The sequence below is a fragment of the Jaculus jaculus genome, unplaced genomic scaffold (assembly GCF_020740685.1).
Source record: "Jaculus jaculus isolate mJacJac1 unplaced genomic scaffold, mJacJac1.mat.Y.cur mat_scaffold_184_1_16756_arrow_ctg1, whole genome shotgun sequence".
NCBI lineage: Eukaryota > Metazoa > Chordata > Mammalia > Rodentia > Dipodidae > Jaculus > Jaculus jaculus.
Genome location: NW_025423441.1, coordinates 1 through 16,749, shown reverse-complemented (window position 1 = coordinate 16,749; position 16,749 = coordinate 1). Strand labels below are relative to the sequence as shown.

The window sequence follows — 16,749 nt, the reverse complement described above, 5'->3', positions numbered from 1 at the left end:
TATATATATATATATATATATATAATATCAGGGTTTTTCCTGGGTCAAAAATGGTCTTCGGTGGTGTCTGACAGACATGGTCATCCACACACACAGTAAAGTACTCTACCTACGTGATCTGTGAGCGCAATACTGACAATACATTTAAAATAAATGCAAAGAAACCTTTTGTAATTTTTGCTTATCTTATTTTGACATCTGATATTATGTATGATCTCTACCTTGATGTTTGTTTCTTTTGATCCTCATTTTTACACTATTTACTGATAATTGTTTTGGTATAATCATATCAATATTAAAAAGTAGCATTAAAAAAATTAACTAAATAGCCTAATTTTCTACCATATACAATTTAGTAAAATTATCAGCTAGCTAACAACTTTGTTCTGGTCTCACCTCACTCCAGTCTACACTAAATTATATTTCACTACACATTGTCAACATAAATAAGCTGAATGACTGTGGATGATTAAACTAATTCTTACTATCCACTCTTGCTGAATTGGGTAAGCACACTTGTGTTCTCATCTCAGAGGAGTTCTGAGTAAATTATTAAACTGATTCGTTAGTTCAGTGTTGGACGGATCAGTTGTTCTAACCAGTCGCTTAAAATGATTCGTTCAAAGGAGTCATTGGTTCGCGAATCGGACATTAGCAGACGCGTTGTGTGCGAATCCCGTCTGTTATCACATCGCGAAAGATTTGTCAATACAGAAAACACTTCATAACTGAATATAATGTTTTCCCGTTTATTGAAACTATGGTTTATGTCAGCTGGTCAGAGAAGAGTCAACATTTTTTGAGCGCAGTTCACACCAGCGGTAATTCAAGGAAAAAAATGTCCGAATGCGGCACGTGCAACATGGATTCGGTCTTCAGACCTTTTGATTTTGATTAACATGTGAAATAAGAGCCAATATGTGAAATATGAGAAGACATCGACAGACAGACAGAGAGCGCGCGGGGGGGAGGAGCTCTCTGCTCGTTCTCTCTGTCACTCAGTTAACACGGCCGAATCACAAGTGCAGCAGTCATCTATTGTACATCACTCATAAATCACAATAACTCATCAAATAAGGCTTTGGCGGGACAAAAATTTGTCTTGGCGGCCGCCAAAAAATTTTCAATGCAGGAAAAACCCTGATATATATATATATATATATATATTACGTTATAGCAGGTAACCTAGAAATCTATAATACTTTAATAAAAATAAATGCTTTTTATGTTTTATAATACACTAAAGCAGTATGGTAGTGAAAATAGATATTAAACTATGATTTTTATTTTTTGACCATCCATACAATGAAAGCCAATGGACACCAAAACTGTTTGGAAACTCATAGGTTTAAAGAAAACAACAACAACAACAACAAAAAACATGAGTGAGTAAATGATCAAATTTTCATTTTTGGTGAACTGTCCCCTTTAAATGAATGTCCTCATTATAATAGAGGTGGGACCTTGGAGCTGTTGGTTTCATAGTACCTGAACAAATTATTTAGAGAAGAGCTTAGAGGGACCTTCTTCGTCATAATCTACCACTTGTTTTTATTGCAAGTTAGAGCTAGTTGATGGCAAAGTAAATTTGTTTTAAAATGGAAAATTAAATATTCATTATTGGTGATATTTTAACTTAATAAAAAAATTTTGATCCCTAGTATCATACAAGTGTTGGTGAAATCTGTTTTGGAAGCTATCATTCAATTTTCTCTCATCTATTTGTGTGATTTACTTTTTAAATAATCAGGCTTAAGTTTTCGACATGGCAAATATTAAACAGACAAGATTGAAGGAGGGACCCATGCTATAGATCCGAATGTCATGGAGACTTTAGGTCAGATAGTAACCACTCCAAACATGCTAGCATTAGCATAGCAACACACGCAAACAAAACCACTTCAATCGTTGTCTCCTAATCGTCCACTATATACAGGTGCTGGTCATATAATTAAAATATCATCAAAAAGTTGATTTTTCACTAATTCCGTTCAAAAAGTGAAACTTGTATATTATATTCATTCATTACACACAGACAGATATATTTCAAATATTTTATTTATTTTCATTTTGATGATCATAAACTGACAACTAAGAATTATATTATATATTTTTTTTATTTTGATAGTAATAAAATAATTTTGTTTGTGAGTCTGTATTAAGCAGACACTGAACGTGTCTGCTTAATACAACGTGAGCCGAATGAGTCGCAGCACAAACCAGCAGCAGGAGTCAGATTTCATTCATCACGAGAGTAAAGAGCTGACTGACCAGGGGCCTATACCATGAAGCCAGTTTAGCTGGCTAGCCAGATATGTTTAGGATTAGTTTGTGCCAATCCTGGGTTTTAGGTACCATTAAAGTGGTTTGCCTTTTAGCAGTGTTCATCTCCATAGTAACTTATGCTCCACGGCTAACCTGCTCCAGGGCAGGTTATGTTCTGGATAAGAGATCAAACTGAAATTGCTGTGGGCACACCTCTGATGCAATAAAGTCACTCCCTCTTTTTCTACTCCAAATTAAAGGTTACTACATAGCAAATGGTTTTTAAAGACTAAAGCGTCTGGCTTTTAACCATGCTTATTTATAAAAATAATAATTTTGAATGATTTAGATATCGTTTATGTAATTATTATACCCATAATCAATTACACATGTATCATTCTAGTTAATCAATCATTTATAGGCACTTTGTTAAAATTAATATAAATAGCCTATATAAAGGTCATACAAATAAGCTTTAAAATCAATAAATAAAGTCTATAAAAATTACTACATGTGAGCTTAATTGTTAAAATCTCTCTATATATCAACTAAACTATAATTTTTACTTGCATTGACGTATACGATTTCTCTTTAAGTTGTCCTCTTTCATAGACAGCTCTTTTCTTCTTGCTGTGTAAATTTGATTAAATTCTTAATATTCTGCAGAAGAGAGAAATTAATCTCACTGCTTCTCTCGCAAGAAGTTTCACTGATCCACAGCATGTGATTGGCTGTTCACTACTGATGTCACAGCTAAACTCCTAAACTCAGGATCAAAGCCTGAGTTGACAGAGAAAGCTGATGATCAGCATCATGGGACCAACAAAGCCTGAATAGATTGGTTTGGTTTTGTCAACTCGAAACTAATCCTGTAACCCTGAGTTTGTTAAACTACCATCATGGTACAGGCCCCAGATGATCGCGGAAGATTTGTTTTCAAAGCGAAATGTAAAAGCACCAATTTAAGTGAGTTTGTTGGTTGTTTTTCATTAAGAATAATATGCTAATGAACCCACCATTCAAGCAATCCGCCCCTGAATGGGTGCTAATTCTAAACTGAAAGTAAAATGAGTACGGGCCGCACTGTCATTCATTCATGGCCGCAATGTCATTCACGGTGCGTGTCCACTGGCACGTGTTTTCAGTTCATTCTTATGGAAGCTCAACTTGAAAACACTCGCTTTGCTCTGCTCCGTTATGAATGCATCATACTTTCGGTTAGAATAAGTGAAAAAAATTAACCGGTGGGAAAATTTCCTCACCGTCACATCCCAAATCAGATGTTAAATATGGTTTGAACAATCTACAGAGAACTCTGAGAAATATGGAATTTAATTTTGAATGTAAAATGTGTAGGAACCCTGATAGGTGTATCATCCATGCAACTTTGTCTTTTTTCTTTTTGAAATTCAGTTCACAATTTTTATACTAAAATGTGCCATAGGCCACATTTCCATTTGTTGCCACAGAAATGAAACTTTTCCTTTAAGTACAGTGACACATCTCTCAATTGCTAGTTATTTGTGATCGCCATTTAGTACATTTGATTATTCAACAATATAGAGTCATGGATCGTGTGGTGCTCCTAACCAATGTAATTGATTTGTCAGTCTATGAGGTTTTAGAATTGTCTGTTTGTGTGCCCTTTTTTTGGGCCTCTTTCCCTTTCGCTCTCATTTTACTCTTTTCCTTCAATGTGCTCTGGGCTCTGCTCCCTGGCTAATGGCCCAGGGGTGCCATTTATGGCCGAGCGCGTGTATGTGTGTGACAGGAATGGGGAGATGGAGGGGGGCAGGTCAGATGAAATTGCTTGTGTGAGGTCCCGTGGCGCAAGTTCTCTTCACCAGCCCCAGGAGGAGAGATTAGAGTGAATCAGTGTTAGTGTGACATTTAGCACCGCAAAAGTGCAAGAATAAATCATAAGCCGACAAAAGGCGAAAACACGTATGTCAGTCCTCTGTGACCCCTCCATCCGACACTTACTTTTCTCTACTCGCATTTTTTGGTTGTCCTTATCGTCTATCTCTTTTCCTGTGCCCCATGGGAAACTGTGATCATCACAGGTGAGGGGATCTCTGTCCTTTAGTGTTGTTTGGATGATCTGTAGTGCCTTCTGATATAGAAAGTGCTATTATGCTATATCCTGAAGCAATATCAGTGCAGAGGATCAGAAGGCAGCCTTTTTTAGTAATTCATATTTATAAAACTGCTAAAAAAAACCATCAGAAATGGCTCACTAAAAGGACTTTAACTTTGAAGTAGGGCTGTTTCACATAATACACCAGTTAATTAGTGACATATTTCAGTATTTTCTCCCAAAAGTAGATAATTCAAAGACATTATTATGGAAGATGATTAAATCATTGAACACTCAAAAATGAAGCTTTAGAAATCAATAAATGTTTTGTTCTGTCATTGAATTTTCTGAGGTAGACTTGAGCATGGTTAAACAAAGTGTTCTTGGTTTTTTGACAAAGCAGCACAAGGCAACAAACACAATTTTGACTAGGTATAAAGGTCAAATAAGGGCATATAGAGCAACTGGAGACATTTTCTAAAAAAATAGAAAAAAGTCAGCCTAGGCATAAATGATCAGACCGCATTGTTTGATAAATTGACCCTTCAGAATAGTTTCTGTGCACCACACAGGTACCAAGCATTTCCACTGAACTGAATCTTCTGTTTAGTCTGAAGAAAAATGTATGAGATTCCTCTTACAAAGTTGCAATTCATGACAGGACTGCCAATTGGAATCAACTTGAATACAAGGCTAACTCAAAAACCTGCTGTAAACACTCAATCTTGATCCTTCTAAGCAAGGTCAAAGTCAAATTTAAGGGATGTAAACAAAGATTTAAAAGTTTGAGGTCTGTAAGATTTTATTTATTTTAAAAATAGGTATTTTATGCTCACTTATTTGATCAAAAAATGCAGTAAAACAGTAATATTTTTGTGAGAACATTATAATGTTCTATTTTAATAGACTATATTTAAAAATGTAATTTATTCCCATGATGGCAAGGCCTGAATTTTCAGCTGCAGTCACTAACTTTAAGTCTTCAGTATCACATGATCCTTCAGAAATTATTCTAATATTCTGATTTGGTGCCCAAGAAACATTCAAATCATCACAGTCAAGCTGCTTAATATTTTTGTGGAAACTGTGATGCCTTTTTAACGGAAGTTTAAAAGAATTTTAATTTAATTTTAATGCATCCTTGCTGAATAAAAGTTATAATTTCTTCAAAAAAAATCTTACTGACCCTAACGTTTTGAATTCGTAGTGTTTGGAGAAACTTTTAGCATGACCTCATCTTTCAAGTGTAGAGGATTGATTTGTAGCTGTCTCACGGAAGATATATTGACCTGAAGATGTACTGATTGCTGTCATGAATTGTTTTTGTTCTTCAAAGATTCTTCTCTGAGTGTGGTGATTCAAAAGCCTTTTATTAACAAGACCATTTAGATGTTTCATTGATTCTCTCTCATCGGCTTCTTTTCAGATATTTTTCTCTGTAACAGTTTTTGCTGTTTACAGAAAAGGGCATGTTCTGATGAAGTGTGTATGTTGCTAAAAAAACATCCTTGTCTGATCTTCGGACATATACGCTTACCCAAGGCTAAAGTTCACTCAGTTCAAGTAATTCGTGTTTGGTCTATCAACCTATGTGGATACAAAACAGCGCCCTCAGCTTCTTTCTTATAAGATGTCTGGTAGACGTATGAAGCGAGCAGCAACTCTTAAAACCCTGCATGGATGGGACTAGTTTTCCTGAGGAGTTAAGTTAAATGTATGTTTCAAAGCCTTTCATATTGATTTTAATCCTGTCCAAACTGTTTCTCACTCAACCTTGGGACAAATTTTGGTGCAAATTGTTTTCTGTTTTTCATCTACCCTGGGGTCCTCAGAGAAACCAAATGCCATCTGGTTAGGGAATATCTGTATTTGCTATGTATTATTTTAGCACAACGATTCTTCTAATTTATACTGCAACTAAGACCGCATTTACAGTACATTGTTCAAGTGACCCAGTTCAGTGTTTTTTTTTTCTTTCTTTTTTTCCTCTCCTCCCATGTGGCACAGATCAGATATGACCCACGAACGTGTAAGCAGGAAAAAAGCACATGGATTCCGATATTCTCTGATCGGTTTCAGGCCTTATTAATATGTGGAAATAAATCTGATGAGAATCGAATATGTGCATTTGCATTTGCCATGATAGTTGACAGATCGGATATTCCCCTGTGAATGCGAATCGTACGTCATTAAAAAAGCAACGGTGGTGAATGACGTCAACTCAGGTGGGACACCAACCACGATCACTTGACTCTTTTCAATGCTGCAATGGAGGACTAAAGCTCAACCGGATGTTTTGCTCATCTTTAATGATGGTACGGAAAGCAAAAGCTTGTATTAACATTTAAACTGCATCCATTGAAAATCGTGCCCCTTTACTTCCTTTTCGGCCTAAGCTTTTCTGGGTCAGTATGTCTACCTTGGGGTGTTTTGCCAAGTGTATAGTATAAATGCAGGATTAGATATGGGTGGGTCACTTTTAAAAGATGTTAGCTGTAGGCTGCAGCTATCGATTCTTTTTGTAATCGATTAATCTAGCACTTGATCGATTAATCAGCTAAAAAAAACACATTTTTGCATGTTTTTAAACAACCAAAACAAATAATGCATAACGAAAATGAAGAGGGAAAGCAATTTAATTTATTAATATGCACAACAGGTTTTATGCTGTAATCTAGCCCTGACATCAAAGTAAATATCTTTTATGTAGATTTCTACACCTGCAAGCATTTACCATTACGCTACTAACAAATAATATATCATTTCTTGGGTGAGGCTATTTGCAATGGTAACCTAGCAACCTGTGTGTGCGTGCGTGAGGCTTCATTGCAGTTTGGTACGGCAGAAATACATACATTCATTTTCAATAGAACGCTGCATTTGGCTTGCATCACTTGCATTGCGGTGTATTTTAGGTGAAGCATCCGTTCGAAAAATCGTGTCATGCTGAAATTATTGCGTGGCTACATAAAAGTTAAAGGATATGTGATGCATTGCCACGATTGGTCTGACTGGCGCGTGAGAGAGACGAGGGTGCGCGTGTGAGTGTGAGTGAGGTGAAGGGGTTCTTTTTTTTAGGCTATACTCTTGCAATTGAACGTGAATACGTTTACTACTTAAAAACATCAAAGATAAACATCATATCTAGTCAAACCGCATCACGACATCGCTACAAATACAGTATGGGATTAAAATCAGTGAACAACAATGTATAGGCTTAGGCTACGTTACCATTGAAGTCGTACTGCTGTGGAATGTCAGGTCTACTTTGCAGTAGACACATTGACCTTGTTTCTCTTCTTTTTTGTAATGATCCAAAACTATCCAAAACTCTCCGCCATCGCGCCAACTAAATTCAAAATGGAGCACGCGCTATGGTGTGCTTCCTGAACATTGAACAGCGGTCCATGTGAATCAGATCCCTGCGCGTATAGTGCGCGTCATAGGAATTTAATGCGGCTTCGAGGCCACGAGGAATTTTTGTAATCGAGTTTAACCGAGTAACTCGATGAATTGTTTCATCCCCTAGTTAGCTGGTCATCAAAATAATTGAATATAGTCAACGAATCGGAATTGGGCTTCAAGCAATGTGGCCCTAAAGTAAAATATTTTAGTTTCACTGCCTGGTGAATCTTCAATATGGACCTTTTTGGTTAAAATAACAGTTGGTGGTTCAATTACTGCTGATATCTCATCCGATTTAAATCACTGAGGAAAGTTACAGACTGCTCAGAACAGCCACTGTAGAGTCTGGTCTGATCCTCATAATTGATTCTTTCTTTTAATTATGTACATAATGTTAAAATATATATACAGTTTGGAGTTTCACACCATCTTCCGGCTTGCAATAAAGTTGAACTAAAGTAAAATATAAATATTAGATGAAACACTTAAACATAACAAAAAACGAACTGAAATAAATTAAAGCTAAATAGAAATAAATTAAAAAAAGACAAAAACGCTTAATTTCTAAAATATAAACTAAAATTAAAATGAAAACTGAAAATTTTAAAAACTCAAAAATATAAGCTAATTCATAATATTAATAACTATAAAAGTATATAAATCTGCCTGTAAATGGGTATATAAATCATTCCATAATCCATACAATAAACAATCTTGTTAAAACTACAGGGATCCCAATCCTGTCTGAATCAGTAGATGAAATAACAGACAACTTATGTTATCCTGATTTAATTTGGAAACTCTTCCTTCATGATTCCTTGATGGTTTTGATGGTTTATGCATGTTCTTGTGCACAGGAGATGACTTTGGAGGAGAGACAGCTAATCATGGATCTGAACAAGTGTGATTTTGGGGAGCTCCATGCTATGCACAAACAAAAGGTGGAAGTCAGAAAGAACATGAGCAAAGAGGAGAAGTTGGTGGGTGTCCTCCGTAACATGCAAAGTTCATTTTTTTGAATGGACTGCCTCATCCCTTATGCTAGGTGACCAATGTTCCTCTGATGTTCCTCTGAATTGATACATTTTCTCCAGGTTAATAAAGAGTTCAATCAAAAAGTTGTTGACGAGTATGGGTTCTGTGTGTTGGACCACCATCGTGAGCGAATTGGGAACTTTAAGATAGAACCTCCAGGGCTTTTCCGAGGCAGAGGAGACCATCCTAAACAGGGAATGCTGAAGAAGAGGATTCGACCTGAAGATGTCATTATCAACTGCAGCAAGTGAGGCTTTCATGTTTTTCAAGCCATATTATATTTCAGAAGTGGGATCGTTGCTGTAGCACTGTGGCATGAATCAGGGTTTTTTTTTTCAGAGCAAGTATAAGGTTTGAATTTAACCCTACAGGGACTCTCGTATCCCAGAACCTCCTGCCGGTCACCGCTGGAAGAAGTCCGTCATGACAACACTGTAACATGGCTAGCCAGCTGGACTGAGAATGTACAAGGATCTTGTAAATATGTGATGCTCATGCCAACTCCAAACTTAAGGTATGTATTATAGTCTCCGCTTTAGATTCAAAGCTTTAGCTCTTACATATTTATGTTAATATATTTATTTTGCTATTTAACTATGCAAAAAATGTTTTGCTGTACGTATATGATTAGTAGCAGTTTACTACTTACTTTATATTTTTCTTTACTATTTACTATTATTACTATTGTACTCTAAATTATTTTATTTTTTACCTGTTTTCTACCCTATCAGAACAGATTTGTTGCAAGAGCCTGGCCTTTTTTTTGGGGGGGGCTTTTTTTTTCTTCTAAATACTTTTTCTTATTAGAAGTATTTAGGGATTATTTTTTAAAAGTATTTGTTAAAGGGTTACAAGACCATGAACCAAACAAACCAGCCATGAGATAAATCATGACATTACAACTTTTATTTGAAGCGAAAAAAAAGTATTTGAAAATGGTGCTTCATGGGAGTGGCCATTCCCGGCCAGCTCCTGTGGCATGATTTACTCTCGAGACAGTTTGATTGGTTTGACTTTTCTGTGTGGGGTCATGGGTATGTAGTTTTTGTAGCAGTAAACATGATTATAAAAATAAATTTTTTTTAAATGTGAACGGATTGCTTCAACAAAAGCTATACCATAAGTACCATCGAATACCCTTTATTTCCCTATGGAGAAAATTAATGGAGATTTCTTTCCATAATCCGACTGTTTTCACTATAAATTGGCAGTTCTTGGTCAGAATAAACTGCAATCTGGATGCAAACTTCATGCTGTTAGTCAAAGTCTGGGTGACGTGATGGTAATATTCCTTAAAAAAAGTTAAAGTTCCTTATCATTGACTTGGATTAAAACGTACTTGTTGTCCTCTACCTTTCTCTCTCTGCCTTTACTCCCTTCATTTCCAACTCATCTTCATGTCCCTTTTCACCTCATGACTGTCTGTCTCTGTCACCTTGTTAATAATAGAGTGATTTGATGTTTCCTTTTTCTGGGCCAATCAAATAGAGCCAATGTGTATTCTCGCGTTCTGCCGAATCACGCTCACTTAGTTTCAACTCAGCACCTCATCTTCACCCTCGTTCCACTCACTTCCTCTCGCTAATTAAATTAGGAAGAAAAGCAGTCCTTTTCATCAGAACTTAATGATGGACTCCTTCTCAAGAAATCTGAAAATCAAAACCGATTCAAAACACCAACTCCCAGCCACCTCATTATTTTGCTTTTCTTTCCCAACCGAGTCCATTAATCTGTCGGCTTTCTGTCGCTTTTTATGTACTGAATTGGTTAGTGAAGGTTAAGTTATTTCACACTATGTTGGTCACTATGCGGTTTGCTGTGACAAAGTAACTTTTTCTTTTGTACAAATTAAAGTGCTTGGAAATCGAAATCAGTCATAAAAATGAGAATCATTTAAAAACGAGAAATCTTTTAACTCAGCCAATCTTTTTAACTTTTACTTGTAAAATATATATTTTTAGCTAATATATAAGCCCTTAGATGTTCTGACCCAAACTTCCTGGCAAGAAAATTAAATTTGTTTTGTGGAGTCTTTTAAAGTCCCCCCTGTAGTGAATAATTGTATCCTTTAAAACTCATCTTTGATCACCAAAATGACATATTTAAAGGTTTTCTTTTTCCTGTGAAAAAATTCTTCACGCCTTAAAATGGCTTGAATGTAAAGCCCAATTTATACTTCTGCGTCGAGTGTACGCCGTAGGCTGTGTGTGCACGCTATAACCTACGCCGTACCCTGACGTGCACCTCTCCAAAAGTGTAACAACACGTCAATTCTACGCGGACCACAAGCGCTGTGATTGGTCCTGCCAGAACCCCTCCCTCAGGTCAATAAATACATTTTAAAAATGTGCGATAGGAGTGTGTGTGTCCAGAAATGGGATGATAGTTTCATCCTTACATGTGCTATATAACACAATATTTTGTAGTCCAGAAATTCTTTTGTTAGTGAATAAATGCATAGATGGTTTTGTGATTTCAACGGAACGAATAAAGTCTCCACAACAGCAATTGACGCGGTTTGTCTGTGCACGAGCCACCGATACTGAAAACAGCGGCCATGAGCATTCTGCATGATTTCAAAAACGCCTTCCAGCGCCAGATCGCCTCTTATTTAACTCTACTAATCAACTAGAGATGCTTGATTTGTATTAGAAACAACAACTCAAGAGAAGTCGCTATCTATTTGCCGCCATAACAGCTGCTGCTGCTACTCCGACAATGTACGCAACAAGCTGCTTCTTCTTCAGCTTTTGCCTTGATACTATGGGCTACACCATCACATGCCCGTGGACACTGCCTACTAGCGGTTTGCATGTGTAATTGCACATTTGCACATTGACGCTGACAACAACGCAGAAGTATAAGTGTCCATGAATATACAAATTAGCCCCGCCTCTACTCACTCCACACCAAGCTTAGAGTTACTGTAGTAAACGCTGCACAATGTTACCGCTCTTTACAACAATGTACACATAACGGTAATTAATATGATTAGCCTTTTGCTTGACTATGTTATCAAACAGCTAATAATGTGTTGCTAATGTTACACAAACCATCTTCCCGTTCACCATCTCAGTCTGCTTTCTAAAAATCAGCATCCTTAGAAACGCTTTTGAACAACTTAGAACATCAAGGGTAGAAAGGCGTATAGTTCATCATAACATTTATAATATACATCATATAGATAATTAATCTGCTATATTGCTAAAAGTACCCGATTTTTTTCATATCAACAGAAAAAATATACCTGGATATCCTGGCTTCTCTTGAGACTTTACTGCTTCGCAGTATAGTAATTTATTATATGCTTAAGGCTGCCCTGCTACGTGAATGTGATTGGTTACAAGGTAGTATGTGAAGTTTTGTGACCATGTGTAGCATCGCGCCACATCAGCTAAAAGCTGTCTACACTGGATGCAACAAAGTGCCCGTTGCAAAGCATTTGTCCTTCGTGTCAGTACGTCATAAATAGAACGAGGCCTTAGTTTACTGTTGGGGATTTTGTCACGCTGCACCGCCCCACATCCAGTGTAGACAACATCACTGATTATAATGGATTCTATTGTCTTTTGCTCGCTCACACCCGGTGTAGACATGGTGTAAGAAATGTGGTGTTGACTTATGAATTTGCACATGGTTTGTCGAAAAGCATATTAAAAACACCACACTTGATTTTCACCACAGGGGGGCTTTAAGGTAATTTTTTTTCTAAATCTCTTGATTTTATGAAACAATTTTTTCATCCCCTCAGATTTCAATCAGTTCCTTTAGAATAATATGGTACTTGAAGACAGAACACCCGGGGCATGTCAGGTTCAGCTGCCCTTTGACATGTCCTTTAGTAACTTGCTCTACTTTTTTTTGTCTCCCATAGGGTGAGAAGGATTGGGAGAAGTATGAGGGTGGCTCGTAGACTGAAGTCATGTGTGGATGCCATCCGAACCCAGTACCAGGAGGACTCAAGTCCAAAACAGATGGGCACACGCCAGAGAGCCGTAGCTCTCTACTTTATTGACAAGGTCAGGCCACACAAGCTGCACAGACATAACTTGTGCACATTAGAGGGTTTTCAATCATGACTGCTTTATTTTAGAAAAGACCAAAGGGTTTGAGTGTACCGGTAATCACTTCAGGTCAATTAAGGTGTTGAGAATAAATACAGCAGAGAGTGAGGAGATGGTGACGGCATGGTGCATTTCGCAGGTGTTCACTTTGAAGAGGTCATATCATACATTTTGTAATAGGTTTTCCCTCTGTGGTCAACCCAGTCATGTTATTTGAGGGCTTATGGGCTTATTTTGGTACTGATGTCGAGTTTCAAAAATCGGAATGAAATATTTTTGAATCTTAGTTTCAAATATGTTGTTCTGGACCGAAGTTTTAAGTTCTGAAAGTTACAGTATGTTTTTCATAGTATAATATAATTTTTAATTTTAAAAGATCAAAGTTCAGTTCCTATTTTTATGGTCATTTTAAGTTCTGTTATTAGGCTAAACATTAATATCATGTTGATATTAAGAGAACTGTTTCTCTCCCTATTTCTCATAGTTGTGACTTTTGCATATTGCCATTATTTCTTATAGTTCAACTGTTTTACATAACTGTAACTAGGGATGAAACGATTACCGGTTTCACGATAAACCACGGTAAAATTTAGTGACGGTTAGTAATATCGTATAAAATTTAATTATCATTAAAACCGCGTGTGATTATCACGATTTTAAAACTTGCGGTAAATCTTGTCCAGTCAGCGTCAGTCTGTGCGCAGCACCGCTGTTTTCTGAATGAGAAGAAATGGCAGAAGGCAGTGACAGCACTCTGGAGATTGTTCAGCCTCTAAAAGGACCAAATCTGAGGCGTTGTCATATTTTGGCTTTTACAAAAGTCCTGAGGGAAACTTAATCGAAGATGGTCACCCTGTCTGCAGAACATGCCAGAATAAAGTCGCTGTAATAGGGGAAACACTTCAAAACTACGAACGCAAGGCAAGTGGACTTTGACCTCAATACCAAAACTACGTCTGGGAAATAATAACGTGAAGCGAACGAACAAATTCAGACAAGACTAGGGTGACATTTAAGGGATAATAATCAGGGCTTGACATTAACAACCGCCATTTGCGGGTGTAACGTTATTTCGGCTGCACACTAGCCACTCTGGCTGTTGAACTTATTATAGTCTTCTCAAAAGCCATCTGTTATAATCGCGTTGCGCATTATAACCACTCACACGTGTTTCTATTGAGTTTATGAATGCAATGTCTCATAATCAGAGGCGTTCAGATTAGCCGGAGTTTTGTTCAGAGCGCGCGCCGCTCTCACTCGCTGAAATCTACACTCAAAGCAGAGATAAACGTGTGATGTACGCAGGAGATTCACTCATCATACAGTGGTTGACTGTTTTTGTTCTATTTCAGCAGCGAAAATAGTTTTCAAACAAACACAGCAGAACCACAGCGCATCTGATATGACTGGCATAAAGTTGGCGAATTTAGGGACCGTCTCTAAAGTTACACACAACATTGGTAACGTTATACACGTTTGAAACTTCAATAGCATTTGAAGAGAATGACAGTCATAAAACTGACTGTAAAGTGATCATCTAGGTGTCAGGTATGATGCAGACATTTTGATATTTAATAAAATAAACTGTCAAATCATATGGAAATATGGATATGCATTATTTCACTAGGATACTGTTTGGGCTCTTACACAAAACATGCTAGATTTAAATGCATCATTGCTGAACACTGATGAGAATATTGCTTGAGAATATATTTACAGAGATAATATTAGAGATTATATTTACGAGAAATTATTATTATTTATGCGTTGCTATTGACGACGGCCATTATAAGGAAGGAAAATCCCACAGAATCTTGCTTAAAAAAGTGCATAGAGCTGCTTTAGTTTGTTTGTTGATTTTCAAATATAAAACTTGAACAAAACCGTGATAATATTGATAACCGTGATAATTTGGGTCACTATAATCGTGATGTTAAATTTCCATACCGTTTCATCCTAACTGTAACTTTGTCATATTGTTAATTTCTCATAATTGACTTAGTCACAATTGCAAATCGAATATTTTTCATAATTGCAACTTCATATCTCACAATACACTTTATTTTTCATAACAGACTTCCTCTGACAATTGCAACTATTCTCATAATGGCAAATGTCACACATGCGACTTTCTCATAATTGCAACATAATTGTCAATTGGGACTTTTCAGCTATTTTTCATAATTGGGACTTGTCACAGTGAAATTATATTGCACAATATGACTAGTTCATATGCAACTTTTTGTTTTCAGAATTGCAAGCATTTCTTGTTAAGTATCTCATAATAGTTTTTTTACATCTTGCAGTGTGACAAATCATATATGAAACTCTTTTCCCCCCAAAAAATCGAAAAATCTTTTGAAAAGTAAGCATCTTTTCCTCAGTTTCTAAAAATGTGTGCACACACACACAGCCCAGTGTGTTGGAGATACTGGATCAAAGGTTACATCCAGTATCAAAGGTATTATGAGTCCGTTCTTATTACACTCCAACAATACCATACTGCCGTTTTCAGTCCACTCTCATGTCCAAACATGTTCACAAGCAGCTAAGCATTCACTCTAAGCTGTTCTGGAGATCAGTGTCGTGTCTGTATGAAGCAGGTGTATATTTGTGTTAAACTCTTCAGCTGGCTCTGAGAGAGGTAATGAAAAGGAAGAGGGTGAGACGGCAGACACCGTGGGTTGTTTGCTCACTACGCGTGGAGCACATCACTTTACACAGCACACTGGAATGGGCAAAAGTGTGTAGTAGAGTTCGACTTCCTGGGTATAAGATTGTATTCGCTACTACAACAAGGTTCCTGTGGTCAAAGGGTAAGAACATTTTAACATTTACATTTTTACATTTCTGTTTCTGGTGTGTATAAACTTCTAATAATATTTAAGATTAAAGTTTGGATCATCTTCCCATTGACTATTTAAAATCTTTTTTTTTGTGTGTGCCTTTATTTGCATACTGAATTGTGCCTGGTCTGTTCTTCTTTCTATGTATTAACACTGCGTCATCACAAGCTTACCTAAACACTTCCTACTGGAAATGCAAATCTAATGCAAAGTGAATTCATCACATTTATCAATTACCTCCTTATTGTATGATAACTTTAGTCATAACAGGTGGGTTATTGTTATTTTAGCACAGATCATAGCTGTAGAAAATACTATTTCTCTACTGTTCGCTAGCGTGCAGGTCAGGCTAGAGGGGCAGTGAGAGATCTTGTTTGCTTGCATAGGTTTCATAATGTAAATGAGAACATTTGAAAGAAGCTCATCAAGTGAAAATTAATTAGTTTCTGAATATCTTTCAAGTGTATTTGGCGTCAGGCAGACTTTGCGGAAATGTCAGATATAATTGCAGGTATTGTGAAAACCCCACTTTCTCATCAAGCGCATTACGACATAATGAATAACAATTAAAGCCTCTGGAACTTCGTGCCACATGTTCTTGTGCTGCAATATGCTGCTATTAATTTTTTATAGAATAACACATTTGTTTGAATAACAAACATTTATATGTATATCAATGTCCACAAGTCTGAGTTTGTATTAAATATCTGGGATTCAACACCTAATTTTAGAAGTTAAGTGTATGTGTCGTCTACATTAATTCAGAGACATTTCAAAACAGCGTTTCTCATTTACACTGAAAGTCGGAAAACACTCAATTCACCTTACTGCGCATGTCGTAAAACCCAAACGGCAACCTCCCCCAGTTTCTCTTGAAGCCAATACGGAAGTGACTTAAACTGCAATTCATCGACTGGCCACTAGAGACAGGCTCCAGAAGGGAGCAGAATCTCATTGAGCTCCATGTTAAAATGCCCAAATTTACAGCTGAAAAATTTTTTACAGCCTGGTACAAATTGTGGTTTTGGTCTATATATCTAATTTTGATTTTTTTTAT

General features: G+C 36.7%; 1 pseudogene; it reads left to right on the top strand.

Annotated features, from left to right (window-relative positions):
- The first annotated feature begins 7,285 nt into the window (after window positions 1-7,285).
- LOC123457263 lies at window positions 7,286-15,662 on the top strand (annotated as a pseudogene).
- The last annotated feature ends 1,087 nt before the right edge of the window (window positions 15,663-16,749 follow it).